General features: G+C 37.3%; 1 pseudogene; it reads right to left on the bottom strand.

Annotated features, from left to right (window-relative positions):
• Positions 1-887: 887 nt before the first annotated feature.
• Positions 888-1,776, bottom strand: LOC148031019 (uncharacterized; annotated as a pseudogene).
• Positions 1,777-22,620: the final 20,844 nt, after the last annotated feature.

Below are 22,620 nucleotides of genomic sequence, written 5' to 3'. Positions count from 1 at the left end.
TTTGCGACGACGGGAGCACATTTTGTTATTTGCATTTTCGTCGCTTTAAACGTCGGTATAAGGCCTATATCTTGTAGTGATATCACATCATCCTTGTATTGACTTCTATACAAGATACAATCATTGGGGCATGCATGTATAGATTTGTAGTCAAGTCCAAGACTATTTATCATTTTTTAAACCGCATCATGCGATGCAAGCAAGACATTGCTTGAAGGTAGGTCAATTACACAAGCTATCAAGCATAGGAAATAATAAAAAGCATAATCACACAACAATGAAATGGAATTTGCTAAAAAAAAGTATGCCACATACTTCAATAGCGCCGTAACAGATACATTACTCCATCCAAATCAATTTTGAAGATTGAGAATAAGTAAGATTGCACTTAGACATGTCAATTGGCTTCCTGTATAGATACACTTTAGAGCTTCTTCTCGAAGATATTTCTCATTCTCGGGAATATCACTCACACCATTATTTTGATACCAATCATCAACAAAATCAACCATGCCATCATCATCGTCAAAGATGCCATCGCATGGATCAAACTCCTTGGAATATTGTTCTTTTAGTCTTGCATACATCTTAGGATCACTCCTACATAGGATCCTCATGCACTCTATTGACATACGTGATGTGCCATGTGAAGGTTGATTTATGACATCATCAATGTCGTGATCCGGATGTTGCATATTTGAAGGCAAAGAAGACATACATTTAATGGCTACAAATTTAAGAATAATTAGAACCACACTTTATTGTACATATACAAAGCTTTCAAAGATTGCCCAAAAAGATTATAACATAATGAGATTGTAGTACAGAAGTCCAAAATTGTAGTACAAGGTTCCAAAAAATTATATAATCTGTATACTCTAGAGCTCCTAATCCTCATCTATAAAGGGTGCTCGTGGAGGCCTATGCCAACCATGGTTAACTAACAATTCATCGCCAACACACAATGATGTAATAGCACACACAACTATGTATCTTGGTACATCTCTACTCATATGTCTTGGTTCATGACCATTTTCAATCTCTACAAAAGTGCAATTGGTTCTTGCACTTCTTCCTTGGCTGCTATTGATCAAACCTGCTATGTTTCCTTGAGAGTAAGGTCTCCCATCAATATAGAGTCTTTTCCCCTCTACATGTGTGATGCCTCTCTCAGAAAGAGAGGCTGCATTGAGACACAGCCCATAAGTACTCATGCTCTAAATGTAGCGAACAAGCTGATGCCATGGTCCCCACCCATATATAGGTCCACAAAAAGACATAAGAGAGACCTCTGAATGAGGGGCACATGTAAATCCTATGCAATAAATAGGCCTCATCATGCTCCATTGATAGTGGATGGAGCAATCATGTACCAATTGCCCCGGAAGCTGAAAACCTCTCCATCTAATGGAAGTGATCCCCTTTTCCATCCTCTGTGATCGTACGTTTGTACTAGAGTATGCAAACGAGTAGGCAATGGATGATCTCCAGCTGTCTCAACCTCTAGACTAGGGGCAAGAGGTTGTCGAGAAACCTCAAATTGCAACTGACCAATGGCATGTCCATGCTGTGTGCGAGGGACATGTGCCCCACCAATACTATAGTCATCCTCCTCGTCAAGCGAGGATCCCTACATATATAACGTAGTTCGCATCACATGTATAAGTCAATTCTCATTACAAAAATTAATAATGAAAGTAAGAAAGATCAGTCACGTACCATAGGTTCATGTCGCTCCTCAGGTGCTAGCTCTCGATCATAAATATTGTACCGCATCTGATGTGAATGGCACTCGCATCGTGGCCTTTGATACGTGCAATGTGCTCTATTATTCCATCTTTTCAAAGAACATCACATGCAAGAACAAAATATCAAAATCTCATTGATGTCAAGCTTGGCTGCATTGGCCATATGCTTGCAATCATGTGCTCAAATCCACTCATGAAATAGGTATGAAACAAGTACAAAGGTTTACTATCATATTTATATTTTTATATATTTGTTTACGTGGGATTTTCTACTCTTTGAAATACCGTGTTTTGTGACAAATTTTCTTAAAGGTAAATTGGTTTTGTGCTTTTAGAGTTCTCTTTTTTCTCTATTTTTGGCATGTGTTTTTACATCTATTGCATCCTATCTTGAGTAATTGTGTTTTAGCCATGTTTGTATCTTCTATGTTTTCTATCAAGCTCCCACTCCCTCAACAAGGTTATTAAAGACATAAATCAAAACCTATGTGAAGCCTTTGAGTCAAGAAAAGTTCCGATCAAAATAAATGTCTGGCTCAATCAAGCATATGAAGTATGAGGGATCCAAGAGAAAGAAATGCCTACCACTAGGTACCAGGCTCCTCTCGATGATGTTTTTTCTCATGATGGTGTCTACTATATGTTGTCTATTATTCATTAGAGAGAGAGAGAGAGAGAGAGAGAGAGAGAGAGAGAGAGAGAGAGAGAGAGAGAGAGAGAGAGAGAGAGAGAGAGAGAGAGAGAGAGAGAGAGAGAGAGAGAGAGAGAGAGAGAGAGAGAGAGAGAGAGAGAGAGAGAGAGAGAGAGAGAGAAAGGAGAGCACCAAAAAGAATGAAGCAAAAAGCATTTTCTTCACAAGAAAATTTGTAACTAGAAGTGTCACTTACACAATGCACCTTAGCAAATGTCACTTAAGCGTTAATCTCCAATTTGCATACGTCACAAAATTCATTCCAAACAATGTCACATAAGCATCACTCAAACATCATTATTTATGGGATGCTTGTGAGGGCACTATGTGACACTTGTAAGGTGTGTCACATGAGGAGTGTCGAGCATATTTACAAGCCCCATCACAAACGCTACTTATTTCTAGTAGTGGCATGTGTGAATTAGTGATTGAGAGTCTAAGTGATCTAGGAGGAGAGTTTGAATAGAGTTTGTTAAAAGTGTATTAGCCTACAATCTATAAGCTATAAAGTAAGATTTTCTTAGAATGTGAGAGATTTCTATTTAAAATTATGTTGGTCCAACAGATATAGACTTCCCACTAGGAGGAGAGATTGAATGGAGTTTGTTGAAAGTGTAATAGGCTATGAGCTGTAAGCTATAAAGTAAGATTTTCTTGGAGTCTTGTTAAAAGTCTAATAGGATATAAGCTATAAGCTATACATTAAGATTTTATTGGGATGTGAGATATTTGTGTTTAAAATTATGGTGGTCCAAATATATACTTCTTTGATGGAAACCAAGTGGAAACCCTTTCAACCTCTGTGGAAATGAGAGGAAATACAAATTTCAAGGTTGTTAAAGATTATTGTACACATATAATAAAATGGTAGTGTGTGTAATTTCTAATTTCTAAGGTTGTGAAATATACTTAAAGAAATCTATGGTTATGTGTATATGTGCATGTATGCAAGAAAGATAAGCTTAAACATTAGAGTGGTGCACATGGCTTTTTACTTAATTGTTGTAGTATCAATAGTTTTGCATGTTGCCCTATTTGTGAGCAATGTAAGTAGGATGGTCTAGATGATTTACATGCTACCTTTGTGATTTTTGAACCCGTTAAACATAATGTGTTGTGGTAGCATGCAAAGTGCACCATCTATTCACTAGAAGTAGTGAGCTAACGTTACAAGCATGCTTCATTTTTAGGAGCAAAGGAAAGTGATTACACAATATATTGCTTTGATCATATATTTCTCAACCCTAAAAATGAGAAAATTCAATAGTTAAAGATAGGTAAATGTGATCCAAAGCATATTGTACGCTCTCATGTTATGCAAGGCATTCCTATCATGTAGTGCTTGATTTATTTGAGTAATTGCAGTTATTTTATTAGGTTATGTAATGCATGCTTCAGGATACTCAAATGAAACATAGAAAATGAACCCAATTTCTCATGCAATTTTAGAGTCAACCCAATTTCGCATGCAATTTCTCATGCAATTTTAGAGTCAACTCAATGTGCACACAATGCCCATTCTCATTTGATAAGTGTTTTTACCTTTGGTTATGAAAGAATTCCTACCACGTAAAACTATGCATTTAAGGTGAGATCAAGTGCACTATTGGCTACATTATCTTAGAGATCTTGAAAGTAGTGAAGGTTAGAACGTTTTTAATGCATATACAATCAAGTGTGGAAGGAATTTTGCAATTATTTTTTTATCTTTTTAATAGAAGTTTCATTTTGAATCTGTGAATGTAAAAATGTGCATATTGCATGTGGATGAAAAAGTGAAAGGATTTTTTACATTTTTTCGGTACCATTTTAAAAGTCATTTTCAAGGAAGTACAAGGATAGTGTAAGGATTGCACCTCAATATCTTTGAGAAATTAGAAACCTCCCATTGCAATTTATTATCTCAAAGCTAATTGTGAAAGATTAAGGGGATATCGGTGGAGGAAAAATGACTTGATGCAATAAGCCAAAATCAAATAGCAGGGAGGGATTGCTATGCAAAGGGATTAAATAGTGAAAAATGAAGAATGCTTGGGGGGAAATGCTATTGAGGAGGTTAGCTATGATTAGGAAGAAGAGAATGAGTGACGGTGAAGAATGTAGCAAAGTGGACTTACATAGACGTAGCAATGAAAACATCAATTAGGAGACATCGAAGTTGGTTATCCAAAGTTTATATCATGCTAGCATGTGGGATTTTATCAAGTTTATATCATGCTAGACATCAAGGTTTGTAATATCATGCAAGTGTACGGGCATTTTGTATCCATGCTTTCAAAGTGAACTGTCTATATGAGGGAGAGCATGCAATGGGCACTGTGTGAGAGCATGCAAAAATGCACAATGGAAGGTGCATGATTTCAAGGGTGGTTTAGAGAGAGAGAGAGAGTGAGAGAGAGAGAGAGAGAGAGAGAGAGAGAGAGAGAGAGAGAGAGAGAGAGAGAGAGAGAGAGAGAGAGAGAGAGAGAGAGAGAGAGAGAGAGAGAGAGAGAGAGAGAGAGAGAGAGAGAGAGAGAGAGAGAGAGAGAGAGAGAGAGAGAGAGAGAGAGAGAGAGAGAGAGAGAGAGAGAGAGAGAGAGAGAGAGAGAGAGAGAGAGAGAGAGAGAGAGAGAGAGAGAGAGAGGTAATGGATGCAAGGCAATAGTCCATCTCTCTAGTACAATTTTTTTGTCTTTTGTATTGTGCAAATAAACTCCTTGGTAGGCACACTAAATGAGCATGTCTAGGGTTTTACTTCCCTTACGAGTTTATCTTATTATTCTTTGTAGATGTGAAATATGCAAGCACAAAAATTACTACGATATATCTAATAGAGCACTCTAATTTTAATATGTGCATTAATGAGTGAAAACTACTTTTTATGCTTAAGTATAAGTACATATCAAAAACTATTCTTATACATACTTAGTAATCCAAAAAACTCTACAATGGTAGTAAATGTATCAATGTATTAATGACCAATTTGTAGATGTATTGATGAAAGCAAAAGCCGTCGTTAGAAAGCAACAAGCAATATATAGTTGTATAATGTCAATAAAGTAATAAGCAATAAGCAATGTATTCATTAATCAAGTCAAAATACTTGCAAACGATGAAAATGGGCCATATGATTATCATGCTCATAAGTCTCTTTTGAGTTTAGTGTTTTAGTTAGTCATTGCATTATGTAATTGGTTCTTTTGTGATTTCTTTAATAGTGCATCTTTTTTATGCTCATGTTTTCTAAGTACATTAAGCATTTTCATGTTTATACCTTTTTCTTTATGCTTCAAGTTCTAATGAATAACCCCTTCAATAAACCAATAAGCATTTAGTAAAAAAAAGAAGAAGTAAGATTCGTGGTTTTGGAGGCTCACTTCTGTTATGCCCAATTTATGTATTAGTATGTCTTTTAAATATGAGGCAAATATCATTTTAATAATTCAATGTTGTGTCCCCTTCCTTCTCAAACTTATCAAAGAAAAAATAACCTTTGTGAGAGAGAAAGCAGACACACTTTGTGTTTATTGTCCAAGGTTTATACATTTTGTCTTGTTATTGCCATTGATCCATTTTTCAAAATATTTGTTAAAGTATAGCTTAGTTTAGTAAAGTAACTTGGGTTGTAGTAGAGAGATTGATGCTGTGTTGGCCTATATTTTTTCTATTGAGGCTTCAACTAAGGGATTTTGTTTTCAAATATCTTTATGAGTTGCATTACTTTTGTTATGTCCTCAAAATCTTTGCTAATCAAAATTCTTAGAAATGTGATGGAAACGTTGCTAGTAACAACATAGGCTAATATTAAAGTCATGTATTGTTACATTTATGTGAAAGTTCATCATGTATAGCAAGCTCTAAACTAACAGAAGTAACACACATTGGGAAACATTGTTCATAGCACATTAATACTCAGTAATGCATTGAATAGTTGCATACAACATTGGCTAACCTTGCTCATCTATCCAAGGAGAGCTAGGTGTAACGTGTTGCCCCATCAAGAGATATCCTAGGAAGCGCCATCCGGGATGTTGATAAAACCCTCGGAGTTTGCTAACTTGGCTCACTTGAGTCTACCCTGCAATGGAATTTCAAGCGGCTCCCACGAGAATCAACCTAAGTTTTTTCTGGTCAAATCTATTACTAGTGGCTAATTAATATTAGCGGATTCTAAAGTGATGTGAGTTAGTCTCTTTGATTTCTAATGATCCATCAAGTGTGATTTTTATTCCCTCTTAGGAAAGCTCTCAGCTTACCGAGACCACTCAGCCATAGGTCTAGATCCGTCGTCGGGAATCGTCCATCCTCTCGCTTCCCTCGAGAGAGTAGTTTTAGTTATTTAATTACCTACCACTTTATCTTCAACATATAAAACCAGCTTCCTTGAATTATCTCTTAATACAAATTCATTACACGTCTTTAATTTATGACACAAAAATAGAGTAAAGTAATTCCTTATTAATAGTTCCTTTCAAAAAAATGACTTTTACAATGTCTTCTGTTCAAAAAGTATTATTCTCTCCAAGTTCCGTTCCCCAACTAGTATTGAAACTTCCAAAATACAGTCTAGAAATCGAAGGGTAGTTGGTAGTTCATAAGAGCCTAAGGAGTTTATGACCATAGCCCCCTAGTATCCCCACCTCCTCCTGTGCCGACTAGAGTTCCCTAAGATAAGACCTTTCGTGTCGTGATTGGTCTAAAGTCACTAACACGAAACAAAAAAAAGCAAAAAAACCCTTAGACTAGATTTTATTCACATTGGTCTTGGGGAGGTCTAGCGCCACCAAGAACACTGCCTCAGTCGGTATTCTGTGTTCACTAGAATACTACCTCAGTTGCGGCGATCTATACTCAATCATCCATCTCTTAGTCTAATGATTTGAGGAAAGATTCGTACCTAGCTTACATCTTATTTCAAATGTATTATATATAAACTCTTAACAAGTTTATTTCCAAGAGAAATCCTTTCTTTCCAAAAATAATAACATCGAGGAAATTTAGCATAAGTGGCAAAATAACTACAAGTGACAAAATAATTTCAAGACAAATCAGCATAAGTGGAAAAATAACTTCGAGACAAATCAACATAAGTGGCAAAACAACTTCGAGACAAATCAGCATAAGTGAAAAAATAACTTCGGGACAAATCAACATAAGTGGCAAAATAACTTCGAGACAAATTAGCATAAGTAGAAAAATAACTTCAAGATAAATAAGCATAAGTGGCAAAATAACTTCGACACAAATTAGCATAAGTGGCAATAACTTCCAATAGTCTTCTTGGATTCCCTCTTGCTTGGGGATTAGTTTGGATTGAATTTAAGCAAGAATTTCATACTTGAGGATAACTCCCTTGGAGTTTCGTGGGTCTTTGCCCACAATAAAAGAAAATCTTGATTAGTTTAATTACAAACAGTATCATTTGATAATTGCATCTCAAAGTTTCTTGTATACCGAGGATTAGCATTTGTGCTTTAGAGATTTCATTTCATCAACACAAAAATCAGAAATATTAAATCTTTTAGGAACACAGTACCTTCCTTGTACTCGCTGATGCCAGGAGGCATATTCCACGGTGGATTCCGTGAGGTTTTACGGTGGATTCCGTAAACTTAGATGACCGGGGCTCATACACAAAGAGGATTCTTTGTGCAAGAAGTTGATGGGGACGCCTGTCCTTTTCGGGCGTTTCATTAATTTAATATGCATTTTGCAGAATCACCCGCTATGGAATCACCCATGTACACACTAAATTAATGAAACGCCCGAAAAGGACAGGCGTCCCCATCAACTTCTCGCACAAAGAATCCTCTTTGTGTATGAGCCCCGGTCATCTAAGTTTACGGAATCCACCGTAAAACCTCACGGAATCCACCGTGGCACGGAATCCACCGTGGAATATGCCTCTTGGCATCATAAAAGGACAGGCGTCCCCATCAACTTCTCGCACAAAGAATCCTCTTTGTGTATGAGCCCCGGTCATCTAAGTTTACGGAATCCATCGTAAAACCTCACGGAATCCATCGTGGCACGGAATCCACTGTGGAATATGCCTCCTGGCATCACTCGCATAGGTTCATCTTGTACAGACCCAAGTTAACCCTTGGAATTTGCGGTTAAGAATTTCTCAAAGAAATTATATGCATGAATCAAATAAAATCTTTTTTTTTTACATGCAGCTTCTGTTGCCTATCCATGGGATAAAGGCATGCTAGCTGCTTTTATTTAAGAAAATTAGTACCTAAAGATCCATGACGGGTGCTTGATTGATGGTATTCGCGGCTTCATTTGTAATCCCCATACTCGCCATTCCATTTGTACTAATTGTGTCTGCAGTATTATTGGCAGCTCTTACCTCCCCAACCTTCGTAGCTTTCTTCTTCGAGGTCATGGTCTTTAATCGCGTGATTGCAAAAAGGGGGGGAATTTGGCAAAGGATCTTGGGGGTTATTAGATTGACAGAATTTGGCAAAGGAGATTGGGGGTAATTAGATTGACAGGAGGGGAAAAGTAATCACCAAAGATTTTGAGAAATCGAGAAGAGTCTTAATACCACATGAAGGAATAGGATAGAAGGGATGGAGGAATTGGATTTGAGAGCTCGTGGAGTATCCTCCTTGTCTTCTTGACGATAAATTCCAATGCTCGCACTTCTCTTGCCTCACTCCCTCTTGTTCTATACTCCTGAGAAGGGCCTCTCCCCTCTTGCTTGGACTACTCTCAATGGCTCCCCATACCTCTTATTTATAGCTAAATTAGAGAGGAAGGGTTGTGGCTAAGAAGAAGAGTTATTTATGGAGGGGATCTTGACAAAATCTACAATCTGATGCTTAGACCGCAAATCTGATGGTTTCTTGGCTCCGAAAGGGGGGTAAAACCCCATGACACCTACTTAGGACTCTTCTAGATCACTTCTTCTTCTTCTCCCTGTTCAAAGTGTTGTTTGCTTCCTATAAATTGCAATTGCAATGTACGCGATTTCGCCAATCCTTCTTTTTGCATTAAATCTCCAAAAGTGGCTGAAAAAGCCACTTGTTTTTTTTACATGATAACCTATTCTAAAAATTTCCATAGCTTTTTAGGATATTTACAATAGATAATATTCAAAATATCGAAACTATGCTAGTTTTGTCCAAAAATCTAGTATTTTGGATCACCATTGATTAATATGACTCATAACTCTTGTTCACACGGTTAACTTCTGTGATGGGTGGCTACAGTCCTTGTCAATCCAAAAAATATCTGCTTATGATCCTCGGGTCTCTTTGCTCAAGATCTTCTCTATTTAATGATTTTAAAGTTCTTGAAGTCCATTTTGTGAGAAGTTTGAAAATTTTTAAATTAAAGTCAGGATATCACATCCTCTCTCCCTTAGAGGAATCGAGATGTCCTCATCTCGAATGAAACTTGGGATATTGGTTACATAGTGATTCATGATCAATCCAAGTGGCATCCTCTTTAGGGTAGTCTTTCCACTGGACGAGATATTCTCTAAGGGTTTTGCTTCTTAGGGTCTTCAAGGTAGTCACGTTTGAGGACTCCCTGGCTTGGCATTACAATTTGTTGGTCCTTAAGTACATGATCTAGGTTAGGGACATATGCTTTCAATAGACTGACATGAAATACATTATGTACTGTCAAGTTGTTAGGGAGTTGCAAATTGTAGGCATTTGGCCCTATACACTTTAGCACCTTATATGGCCCACAATACCTGGGACTTAGCTTCTTGAATTCCCGCAAAGATAAGGAACTTTTCTTTGGGCAAACTCGTAGGAAAACCATGTCACCTTCTTTGAAGATGCATTCTTACCTTCGATCCTTAGTGGCTTGAATATCTTACCTTATAGCTTTCACTTGTTGATCCATTTCTTCTAGCATTTGCCTAGATGCTTCTACTCGTAGGGTAGAATAAAAAAAAATTAATGGGGTAAGACCATCTTGCCCATATAGTGCCAAAAAATGAGTCATTTGAATACTTTAATGGTATAATGCATTGTAGGCAAATTCAACTAAGGGTAGGTATTGGATCCACCGTTTGGGTTCCCTATTACAATAAGCCCTTAGTATGTCCTTAATAACTTGGTTGATCCGCTCTATTTGACCATCCGTAACGGAAGTTCTATTTTAAAAAATACCAAAAATCATTTTACAAAAAGATATATATAATAATATTACGACTAAGTATTATCAATATCTATTTTTAGCCTCTTATATTTGTGATTATGGCATTCTTGTCGTTCATGATATACAGCCCCCGCTGCTTTTATTTAATGAAATGTTTGGATTAATGATAATGACACGCTTAATTTGAATTCAAATTAATAAAGAGCTTGGCACTTTTTTTCCCTCCTTTCTTTTATCCCTTTCGTGTATTTCCCTCCTTTCTTGGGGTAGCTTAGTCCTTTCTCTCTCTCTCTCTCTCTCTCTCTGTGCCATGGACACAAAAATTCAACCTTCAACAAGGCATCCACCAAGCTCCCAAATCACATCCATATCAGTGTTTAACTCATTCCAAAAAGATGGAAGATAGATTCCTATAATCATTAGCAAATGCAATTGGATCACCATGCAACACGCAAAACGTGGGAAAAGGCAAAAATATGAGAGCTCGTTCATCTCTGCTCGGAAGGGTAGAATCCGATATTTCAAGCTTGGAGTAAATAAGAATAGCATAAAAGAGGTTTTGGTGTAACATGTGTTTATACATAGAGAGCTATATTTGAAACCTGGAAGTTCAAATCTTCCAATGCATAAACCAAATTGTAAGGATTTGATTCTTAAAGTCTTTCTTTTCTTGAACTTGGTTTAATATTTTTCATTATAATATTTGTTATTTGTCTTGTAGATGTCTATCCCTCTAATCTTGAAGAATGACAACCGGTCGAGTCTATTGTTCGAGTCTATTGTTGATGTGATTGATGTGATGCATGGCGGCTTGATTGGAGAAGAGATGTACAAAGGTAGAAAGAAAATAGAGCTTGTAGAGAATTGAATATTCTTCTATGACCATCCTTATATTTTTCCCATGCAGCGTAGCCATTGGGGATCAATATCCCCCCCTTCCTTTGCCAAAATTTTCAAGCTTTGAGTGGCCTTTGCCAAGTCCAGCTACTAGTGAGGGCTATTTATGTAAAATATTTTCTATTATACAAAGAGGATTAAAACCTAGTATCTCAAGGAGGCTAAGAAAAGTTACTTTGTTCATGTCTATTAATGTATTTGTTGACTTCTTTTCTAATGTTGAGATAAGAAAATCAAAGGCTATGCTTTCAGTGAAGAGACTAACATATGATCATGTTACACAATTTGTTGATGAGGGATGAGACACTAGGACAGAAGGGAAAATTATATGTAAGATAGATCAAGACTCTATAACTTGTAAATATATGATTGCTACTCAAATTTTCATCCTTAGATTTTATTATAGTAGATGGCATTATGTTGGTGGTAATCTAGTTGCTTTAGACCAATATCTTGATAATTTTAGCAAAGATCCTAAAGTGGATCTTGATGTTTGGTACAATGAGGACATTATTGCAATCCTAAAGGTTAGATCATCATGTACGCTACATCAAGTGAGGATGGATTTACAGAATGAAGATATTGAACTACCATACTCATTTGCATTCCAACTTAATAGCAAACAAGTAAGCTTTTATATCATATTATACCCATTTAGGTATATATCTGATTCCACTTCTTGATTAATAAACATTTGTAACTTTTTTTTTTACAAATATCAACGAGGATAGAGAAGAATATACAATGCAAGGATATTGAAGAAAATATCTCTTTACTATTAGTATAAAATACATTTACAAGTTTTTGTCAACCATCTTCATGGCTTATACACAAGGGCATACAATTTGAGGCAATGCTACTTTTTTTTAGAACTTTTCTTAGGAGAAGGGACATCCTTTCTAGGAGTCCTTTTGCCTATCTTTGATGCTTTGGTTGCCTTGGGTGTTGAAGGCATAGTTTCACCTGTTGTAGTTACATACACCTCATCTCCTTCAATGTCTAAGCCCCCACTATTGTCCATTCTTGTCGGTTGTATACAATTGGCCATTATGTACTTCATGAGCTTTGCTCTTATATACCAAACGTGCTCACTTGTATAGAAATCCCTTATAAACTGTCATACATTTGTAAGAAAATATTTTTAGTTCATTGTTATTTTTTACAATGGACTATTTTTCAATAAAACTCTATCTTAAAGTTTAGTATGTTTCACATTACCTTTATAAGTTTATCATCATTGAGATAAATAAACTGAACCAATCTTCTAGCATTTACAATTACTCTCCAGCCACAAGAGTAACTATAATCCTGATGAGGACACTTCAATAATCAACAATATAAAGTAAAACTATGAAACTTGTTTATGGTAGTTTTTAGAATAAATTTTCTTAGTATGTTCCAACCATATTAATCAAGACCTTACTGCAACTTGTCTATATTGCATTATTGCAAGTAAGTCACAAGGCATGGGAGGCCTTTTCTCTAGTACTTCAATCAATCTTTTTATAACTCTGTACCAAAAAGGTAATAAAATTTAGAGTTATTACAAAAGAAATATCAAAATATTTAGAGTACCTACAACAAAAAGATCAAAATATCAAGGAGACCCTAGATTACATAACTTACAACTTGGCATTTCTATTCCGATTAGGCTCCAATGAGAATTGAAAAAAAACATTTCAATAATCTAGCAAATTAAGATCTCATAAAATCTAGCAAAATATCAAATTAAATTACTTTTCATTGTACGGGATTAGAAAAAGATTCAAAGATTCAAAGTCAATTGAATTGAACCAATGGTCAAAAGCACTTGCATCAAGCTCACTCATCATATAGTATGAGATGGATGGATCAAGAACCTCAATATTTTGTTGTATATCAAAGGGGAGCTCATGCATTACACACCTAGCAGAGGAATGGAGATAGTAAGCATCAACATGAAAGTCTATTGCTAGAAAAATATGGTGAGTAAAAATAAATTTTGGTATACTATACCTCATCCCAGCAAGAAGAATTGAGTCATTTACTTCTCTCACTTTATTCTTGAGAATTTGAACACAATCAGAGTCCAAAAATACCATATCATATCTTTTGTTAATATCACCAGGCAAAAAGCAACAAACATTGAATCCCTTAGGGTCAGCCCTTTCAAGAAAGGTAGATAATTCCTCTTCAAAAGATGGGAGCTGTTCTGCTTCCTTTTCTTCTTCCTTCTTTCTTTTATACTATTTCCATTTATATGTGTGCTCTTTTGTGGCCTTTTCCTCTTTCTCATGTTGTCTTGTGTCCTTTACATGCATAACATCTTCAACCTTTAGACAAGGATAATTTTTTTTCTTTCTATGTGGAGGCACATTTAAAATATTAAAAGCCTTCACATCGGAAAGAGGGACTGACTCAAGGACTTTGAAAACTTGTATCTCAATATCTTGAGAATTATCATTTCTTTATCCATAAGTGTAAGCCTATGTGCATGAGCAACACAGATATAAGAATCTTGGTAAAACTCAATCAAAAAATCTTATGTAGCCTCCTGAATACAGTTGAGAGCTACCCTAGTCCATCTAAAACTATGTAGACTATGCTTGTCACAAATTTTTTTGGCAAGCCTCTAAAAAGACAGCTTTGGAATTGCATTATTCAGAGCCTTCATTGCACTTCTAATCTCCTTAAAGCACCTCACATGCTGTGAGAACCTTCTTCTTGGCTTTGATTTCCTTGTAAGCTTGGAAGGCTTGGAGGACTGATGGATTTTTGAAGCAAGACCTCTAGGATCAACTTTCTGCTTCCTTCCAGTAGCCTTAGTTCTAGCCATCTGAAACATCTAAAAAAATAAATAATACAAATAAATTAGGAAAGATACCCAATCAGTAAAAAGCAAGCAAACACTAATCACATAGTCTAAATCCAATTTCAATAAAACAAGACACAAGATGTATGAAATGTGAGGAGGACTTTTGAACCAGAGAACTAAACACCATATCATGTTTCATACGTCAAAGGAGAAACGATGCATGCCTAAGTCATATGGAATGCGAGGGACCTTTTTTTACCAGAGTACTTAAAACCATATCGCTTTTCATACGTTAGTAGAGAAACGATGCGCACCTAAGTCATATGAAACGCTAGGAGCCCTCACATCATGGAAAAGAGAAATCTCACACCCATCGCATTTCATACGTCACAAAAGGATAAATGCAAGCCTAAGTCGCATGAAACGTGAGGAGACCTTACAGGAGAAGAGAAACCAACACAATCTCGCGTTTAATACGTATGAATCATGAAATAGCTCTTGCCGATGTGAAGAGCCATGGCTCCATTGCGTTTCATACTTTTGGCATCTTTGGATATGGTCTAGTAGGAATTCTCAAGTGATTCAGAGATAACTTATATTTGAGAAAAAAACTTACATTCTCGAGTGTTCGATGCGTGTGTGGGGCGATGAAACCTTCTTTACTATCCTTGCACTAAAGAATAATTTTGTATTGTGATCAAATTAGTGTTGTATTGATGTGTTGGAGCAGAGAGAGAGCTTTGTCTTCAGAAAAACTCTTTTAAGGTTCAAAAATTGGGTTTATAAGGATGCTTGTTTAAATTATCTTGGAGGTAAGAAAGACGGCTTGCATCAACGTAACAATACTCTCTGCTTAACATCCATCTCCTTTCGTAATACAAGGGTGAAGGATTGTATATCTAATCTAATATTTGCATCATCTAGTTTCACTAGCTAAAGCTAGAGGAGTGCATTACTAACATAAACATAACTTGGAAAATCAACAACCATTCCCAAAGTTCGTCTTTTTGCCAAAAATCAAGAAAATATATCAACAAGAGAAGATTTCACTACTTAAAGAAATGTTTTTTTAATAAATATAACTAGTTTTATTTACTTGTGTCGTGCTCTACATCAACATGCACTCTGATACCAACTGTAATGTGCCACCCGATCTATTCCTTAGCGGTGCATTCCTAGTAGCCCATCAAGAGATGTCCTAGGAAGCGCCGTCCAGGATTTTAATAAAATCCTCGGAGTTTGCTAACTAGGCTTGCTTGAGTCTACCCCGCAGTGGAAGTTTAGGCTGCTACCACGAGGATATCAACCTGAGTTTTTTCAGGTCAAATCTATTACTAGTGGCTAATTAATATTAGCGAATTCTAAAGTGATGTGAGTCAGTCTCTCTGATTTCTATTGATCCATCAAGTGTGATTTTTATTTCTTCTTAGGAAAGCTCTTGGCTTACTGAGACCACTAGCCATAGGTTTGGATCCATCAGGGGTCCATCCTCCCACTTCCCTCCAGAGAGTAGTTTTGCTTGCAGAGTATCCTCCTTGTCTTCTTGATGAGAAATTCCCATGCTCGTGCTTCTCTTGTCTCACTCCCTCTTGTTCTATACTCTTGAGAAGGGCCTCTCCCCTCTTGCATGGACTACTCTCTATGGCTCCCCATGCCTCTCTTATTTATAGCTAAATTGGAGAGGAAGGGTTGTGGCTAAGAAGAAGAGTTCTTTATGGAGGGGATCTTGGCAAAATCTACAATTTGATGCTCAGACCACAAATCTGATAGTTTCGTTGGCTCCGAAAGGGGGGGCAAAACCGCAGGACACCTACTTAGAATTCTTCTAGATCACTCCTTTTTCTTCTCCCTATTCGAAGTGTTATTTGCTCCTTATAAACTGTGATCGCGACGCGTGCGATCTCACCAATCCTTTTTTTTGCATCAAATCTCCAAAACTAATTGAAAAAAACACTTTTTTTTTACATGACACCCTATTCTAGAATTTTCCATATCTTTTTAGAATATTTACAATATATAATATCCAAAATATTAAAAAAATACTAGTTTTATCCAAAATCTAATATTTTTGGACCACTAATGACTAATATGACTCATAACTCTTGTTCACGTAGTAACTTCCATGACGGGTGGCTACAATCCTTGTCAATCGAGAAAATGTCGGATTATGATCCTCAAATCTTTTTGCTCAAGATCTTCTATATTTAATGATTTAAGAGTTCTTGAAGTCCATTTTGCGAGAAGCTGGAAAATTTTCAAATTAAAGTCAAGATATCACACTATGGTGGTGGTCCTTTCTCTTTTGCCCTTGATATGGGAGATTGGTCCTCAAATGATTGAGATGGGTGATGGTTGAAGGAGTTTGGATGGTGATGCCATTGACATGATGAAATGGGACAATGGATTGTTAGCATGATGCTATACCTAGTAGCTACTCAAATGGTAACAATTATGTTGTCATTATACATTTCATTCTCAAAGTTAAAACATGATTATATGGTTGAGGTGTATTTTCTCACCATTGCAATACAAATTTTTCATAAAAGTGAATTTGAGTTTCTGAAAGCGTCCTCTTGCAATCGCTAGTGTTTTATGCATCATTGCATGTAGAGTGAACCATTTATTACACATGAATAATGCTTTCTGTCCTTTTTTGTGAGCAAAGGGCATGATTTCTTCCCTTTTTTCACAAATATGTGACGCAAGAAATGTGTAGCCTCAAAATCTTCATAATGATGCTAGCCACATGAAGTGTAGATATTGACCAATGCTATAAGAAGAAAGACAAGCAACATGCTTTATATACCGTTGCTAATACCTTATCTGATAGTAGCCATGACGAGCCACCTACCACTTTTGACAAGGCCCTTAATGTATCTATTTAGTCATTGTCTCTTGGCAATGATGACATCTATCAATATGTATTTTAAATTAAATCATAAATAATTAAATAAATAATCTATTTTGAAATTATACACTAACCATGCCAATGCATGTGTTAAGACCATTCTAAACACATCTATTTACTGTGTGGAGTACTTTGTTCGGATTTTAATCCAGTAAGTGTTTTTCTTTTTGTTGAGCTAAAAATGTAGGAGAAAATTTTTAATCATTTGACATTATCTTAATTATTGAGTTTTGGATGCAAAGCATCCATAAGGATATATCAAACTCATTAAGTAGCTTGGCATTGACCCTTTAGTGTATTCAGAATATTTCTAACTAGTAAAGTTTGCTAAGATGCAAAGTACGTGATTAAGCAATTTACTCATACATGATTGAGCCTTAAAGTACATGATTGTGCAATCAACTCATATATGATTGAGATAATGCAAAGTAGATGATTAATGAAAGTGTATGATTAATGAACAATTAAGTCACTCACAATTGAGCCATAAAGTACACGATTAAGAAATTAACTCATATATGATTGAGAATGCAAAGTACATGATTGACTAGTTACCTTATACATGATTGAGACACTGATTAACTTATTTGTGATTTAATTAATTAACTTATATCTGACTAAGAGAATATGATTGAGATAATAATTAGAGAATGGAGAAGTTAACTCATAAATGATTGAGGCGTAATGTATTTGATTGAGCAATTAACTCGCATACAATTAACTTATACCTAACTAAGACAAGATGATTGAGATAATAATTAGAGAATGGAGCAATTAACTCATAAATGATTGAGTCATAATGTATATAGTTGAGCAATCAACTCATATACAATTGAGATACAAAAGTATATGATTAAGCAACTAATTGATATACAATTGAGACACAAAGTACATGATTGAGCAATTGACATGTACTCTATGGTGCATTTAGGGTAGCACTTTTGGACACATAAGTACAAAGGTAACTATATCATATTGTGATGAGGTAACTTCAAAATGGAGAATCTATATATTCATTTCTATAAGATAATTGACTTGGATATTTATATTCTATTCATTAAAAAATTCTACTAGTAATGAGTATTTACTCCTTAGTATTCTCGATAGTCTAGCCTCATGAGCATTTAAGGACCTAACATCATTGTTAGTACACTCTTGAGGGAAGTCTAGGGTGAGGTTGCCATGGAATTCTTCAATCAGCTCTAATCATTATTCTTTTTTTCGTACAGTTCACCTCAAGTAATCTTGAGCTTTTCTAGTGATTGAGTGACATTTTTCCTTACCTTATCTCTTTCTTTGCAAAGATCAATAACTTTTTTCATAGAGGTATTCTACAAACTCTCTGGATCATTTCATATTATTTTGGAAGGTCTAATGGTCTTTGTGAATGATGAAGTGCATAAGGATGCTTGATTTTTCCTTTGATACACTAGCCCTAACAATTGCTCTCGCAAAGCTAGTGCATGCATTGAAGGGTTTATCCTTCTAGTACATTCTTGCAAATATGATGTTTATATATTTGTTGTGTTACACATACAAGAAATTGCTTATTGTTGGGCATTGCTTTCTTAACCTTGACGAAACATGTTTATACAACTCAAGTTAAGCAAGAATATTGATAATCCAAAAACTTCAAGGCAGTGTATCCTTCCACTTTTTTGGCTTTTGAAATAAATGTCCTCTAATAAATCTTTTCAAGCACAACTATTTGGCATCATTCAAAGAGTAGAGTGGTAGATCTTCACACATGCTATCATCAAGACAGGCGATAAGAGAAAATGCCCCACCACATCCCAATGTCACAAAACTATCTTCCATTATTCTTTATGACTCCATTAGGTTAATGTAGTTATCTAAAATGTCAACCATCACTCTAACAAATCATCAAAATTAATGTATAATGAAGGAGACCTAATTGTCCTAACTAAGGGGAAAGAGAGAGAGAAGGACTGCAGAAGAAGAGGGAGACGAGAGAGAAAGGCAAGAAGAAGAGAGAGAAAGAGGGAGAGAGGAAGAAGAAGAGGAAGCCATGGGAACTTGAGAAGGTGAAAAGAGAGTTTCTTGATAATTTCTGTGATGCCTCAAAATACCCTCTTACACCTTATATACCGTCAGTGTGACTGGTATGTTCCCATGCCATATTCCTGTGATCCCCGTTCATTACAAACAATCCCGTCTCATAAAGTTTTTATCCTAAAAAACAAGGGATGTAGTCATGGACTGTAAGAGTGTGCTGTAGGAAATCAGCCATAACTTTGTGTGGGCAACTCCGAATGGGACAATTGAGGTGTCGTTACGGAGCCCATGAGATGTACTTTCAGCCCATGTGGTTGGGGCAGGGCTGCAATCAGGTCAGAACCAAAACTGGTACAAAATAAAGGGCTGTCCAGGAATTTCTAGTGTGCAGTCCTAGATGGTATGGCTGGAGAAAAACAGCCATAACTTCCACTTGGGAACTCCGATCGGGGCAAGTAAGGTGTCGGAACGGAGCCCTCGAGGTATACTTTCTGGCCATGTATGGAGGATGGGGCTGAGAGTGGACCAGGACCAAATCTGGTACAAAACAGGTGGCTATCCAGATGTAGACTGCATCCCAAAACAGGGGTCATGGTGAGGTGCCAGCCAACACAGCCTCCTTGAGGTGTGGAAATTCATCCAATATAGATGCTGGGCGCCAAGAGGCTTCCTCTATTGGTAGGCCTTATCATTTGATCAAGTATTCATGTATGGAACGGGTGCGGAGTTGCTTTTCACGTTGCCCAATGACCGCTTTCGGAATGTACTGAATAAGGCCCTCCTCATCTATGGGTGGATGATCTTTGGGAGTGCCAATGAAAGGTTTCAATTGGCTCACATGGAAGACATCATGGATCTTAGTGGTGGAAGGGAGTTGGAGGTGGTAAGCCAAGTCCCCGACCTTCTTAATGATCTTGTAGGCCCATAGTAACAGTGTGCCAACTTGTTGCAAGAGCCGTCCTTTAGTGTGGCATAATGGGATTTTGAGGAGTACCATTTCACCCTCTTGAAAGTCAAGGGGTCTTCTTTTTGCATGAGCATGGAGCTTCATGTGCTCTTGAGCCCTTTTTAGGTTTGCCTTGCATTGTTGAAATAAAACTTGCATGCGGTCCAACTCTTCTTTTCCAAGGGGGTTGAGCTTTTCATTGAAGATCACGATAGGAAGGGGCACCCGATAACCATACAATGCTTCGAAGGGAGAGACTCCAATGCTCGAATGAGTGGAGTTGTTGTAAGAAAATTCAGCCAAGTGCAACCATACATCCCAAGAATTCTGCACATCATGACAAAAATGTCGCAAATAAGTTTCAAGCCACTTGTTGACTCGCTCGGTCTACCCATCCGTTTGGAGATGATAGGCTGTAGATGGAGCCAATTTGGTCCCCATGGAGCTGAAAATTGTCTGCCAAAACTGACTCATAAATTTGGTGTCCCGGTTTTGTACTATGACGTGGGGTAAGCCATGCAACTTAAAAACATGCTCCATAAACAGAGTGCAACTTGAGATGCTGTAAACTAAGATTTTGTAGGGATTAAATGGGATGCTTTAGTGAGTCGGTCAACTACCACATAGATGCTATCCCAACCCTTCTTGGTTGTAGGTAAACCAGTGATGAAATCCATGGTAATGTGGGTCCATTTTCCTTCGAGGATAGGTAAGGGCTACAACAATCCACCCGGTTTAAGAGTGCTATCTTTATTTTGTTGACAAGAGACACATCTAGACACAAAGTCTTTAACATCCTGCCATAGGCCTTTCCAATGGAAGCTTTTTGAAACGTGGTCATATGTTTTGAAGACCCCTAAGTGGCCAACAATCGGGGAAGAATGCATCTCTTCAAGGATCCTTTGGGTGAAGGGAGAGGCATGGGGAATCACAATACGGCCATGGATCCAAATGAGGCCATTATGGAGCTGATATTGGGAATTCTCATCCAAGACACCTTGCTGTAATTTTTGGAAAAGAGGGCTGAATTTAGCATCAAGCAAGTATGCCTCTTGGAGCTCTTCAATCCAATCATGGTGGAGTTCAATGATGGATGAGACCTTGCATGCCCACATGCGAGAGAGTGCATCGGCCACTACATTGTCCTTTCCACAGGTGTGGGTAATCTCAAAGTCATAGTTTTGTAGTGTCGCCGCCCATCTACGTTGTTTGGGAGTGAGGTTGGGATGAGTCAAGAAATATTTGAGCACATGGTGGTCACTTTTTACCTTAAATCTGCTGCCATACAAGTAGTGATGCCACTTTTTGATAGCATGAATGACTGCCAACATCTCCTAATCATAGACATGCAACTCTCTCTCTTTATCATCCAATTTTCAGCTCTCAAATGCTATTACCCCATGTTCTTGCAACAAAACTACACCAATACCCCATCCATTAGCATCACACTGGATGGTAAAATCCTTTGAAAAATCGGGGCATACGAGGATGGGGGCTGCAGTGAGCAAGTCTTTCAACTGCTGAAAACTGCAGGCAGCCAATTCATCCCATAGGAAAGCCTCTTTTTTCAACTGGTTTGTTAATGGGGCTGTAATTGTGGCATAATGGCGAATAAATCTCCTATAAAAGGAGGAGAGACCAAGAAAACCACGTAAGGAGGTAGTGGCAGTGGGGGTGGGCCACTCCCGGACACATTGCACTTTTTTAGGATTAGCTTGGATGCCTTTTTCACTAACGAAGTGTCCTAAGTACTCAACCTCCGTTTGCATAAAGACACACTTGCTTTCTTTGGCAAAGAGACACTGCTCTCTCATACATCAAAAATTTGCCTGACATGCTTCAAGTGCTCATGCATGGACTTGTTGTAAATGAGTATATCATCAAAGAATACCAACACAAACTGGAAAAGCCATGGTTGCAATATCTTGTTCATTAAGCTCTGAAATGTGGCGGGGGCATTTGTGAGCCCAAATGGCATGACAAGGAAATGATACAAGCCACGGTCAGTCCGAAAGGCTGTTTTGACTTCATCACCCGCCTGCATTCTGATTTGGTGGTAACCGGATCGCAAATCAATCTTAGTGAAGTAGCATGCACCCTTGAGTTCATCAAGCAAGTCATCAATTCGAGGGATGGGGTATCTATTTTTGATGGTGATCTTATTGAGATCACGGTAGTCAATGCACAACCGGAAAGATCCGTCCTTTTTCTTAACCAATAGGATCGGGGAGGCATAAGGGGAAGAGCTAGGCTCTATGAATCCCATCTCAGTGAGCTCCTTGACTTGCTTTGCTACTTCCTCTCTCTCACATTTAGAGAGTCTATATGGGGGTTTATTGATGGGCTTGGCATTGGGCTCCAAGTCAATCGGGTGATCCACCAATCTTTTAGGGGGAAGGGTAGTGGGAGGCTGAAATAGGTCCTCATACTCAGCCAAAAGTGCTTTTAGTGTTGCATTTTGCTTCCCCAAGGTATGTTGGTCATCATTATCCTTATGCAAATGCAAGACAAAGATTT

This window comes from Lygodium microphyllum, chromosome 9 (assembly GCF_053477565.2).
Source record: "Lygodium microphyllum isolate KBCC chromosome 9, Lygodium_microphyllum_v1.1.10, whole genome shotgun sequence".
Lineage (NCBI taxonomy): Eukaryota > Viridiplantae > Streptophyta > Polypodiopsida > Schizaeales > Lygodiaceae > Lygodium > Lygodium microphyllum.
This window is presented reverse-complemented; position numbering and strand designations above follow the sequence as displayed.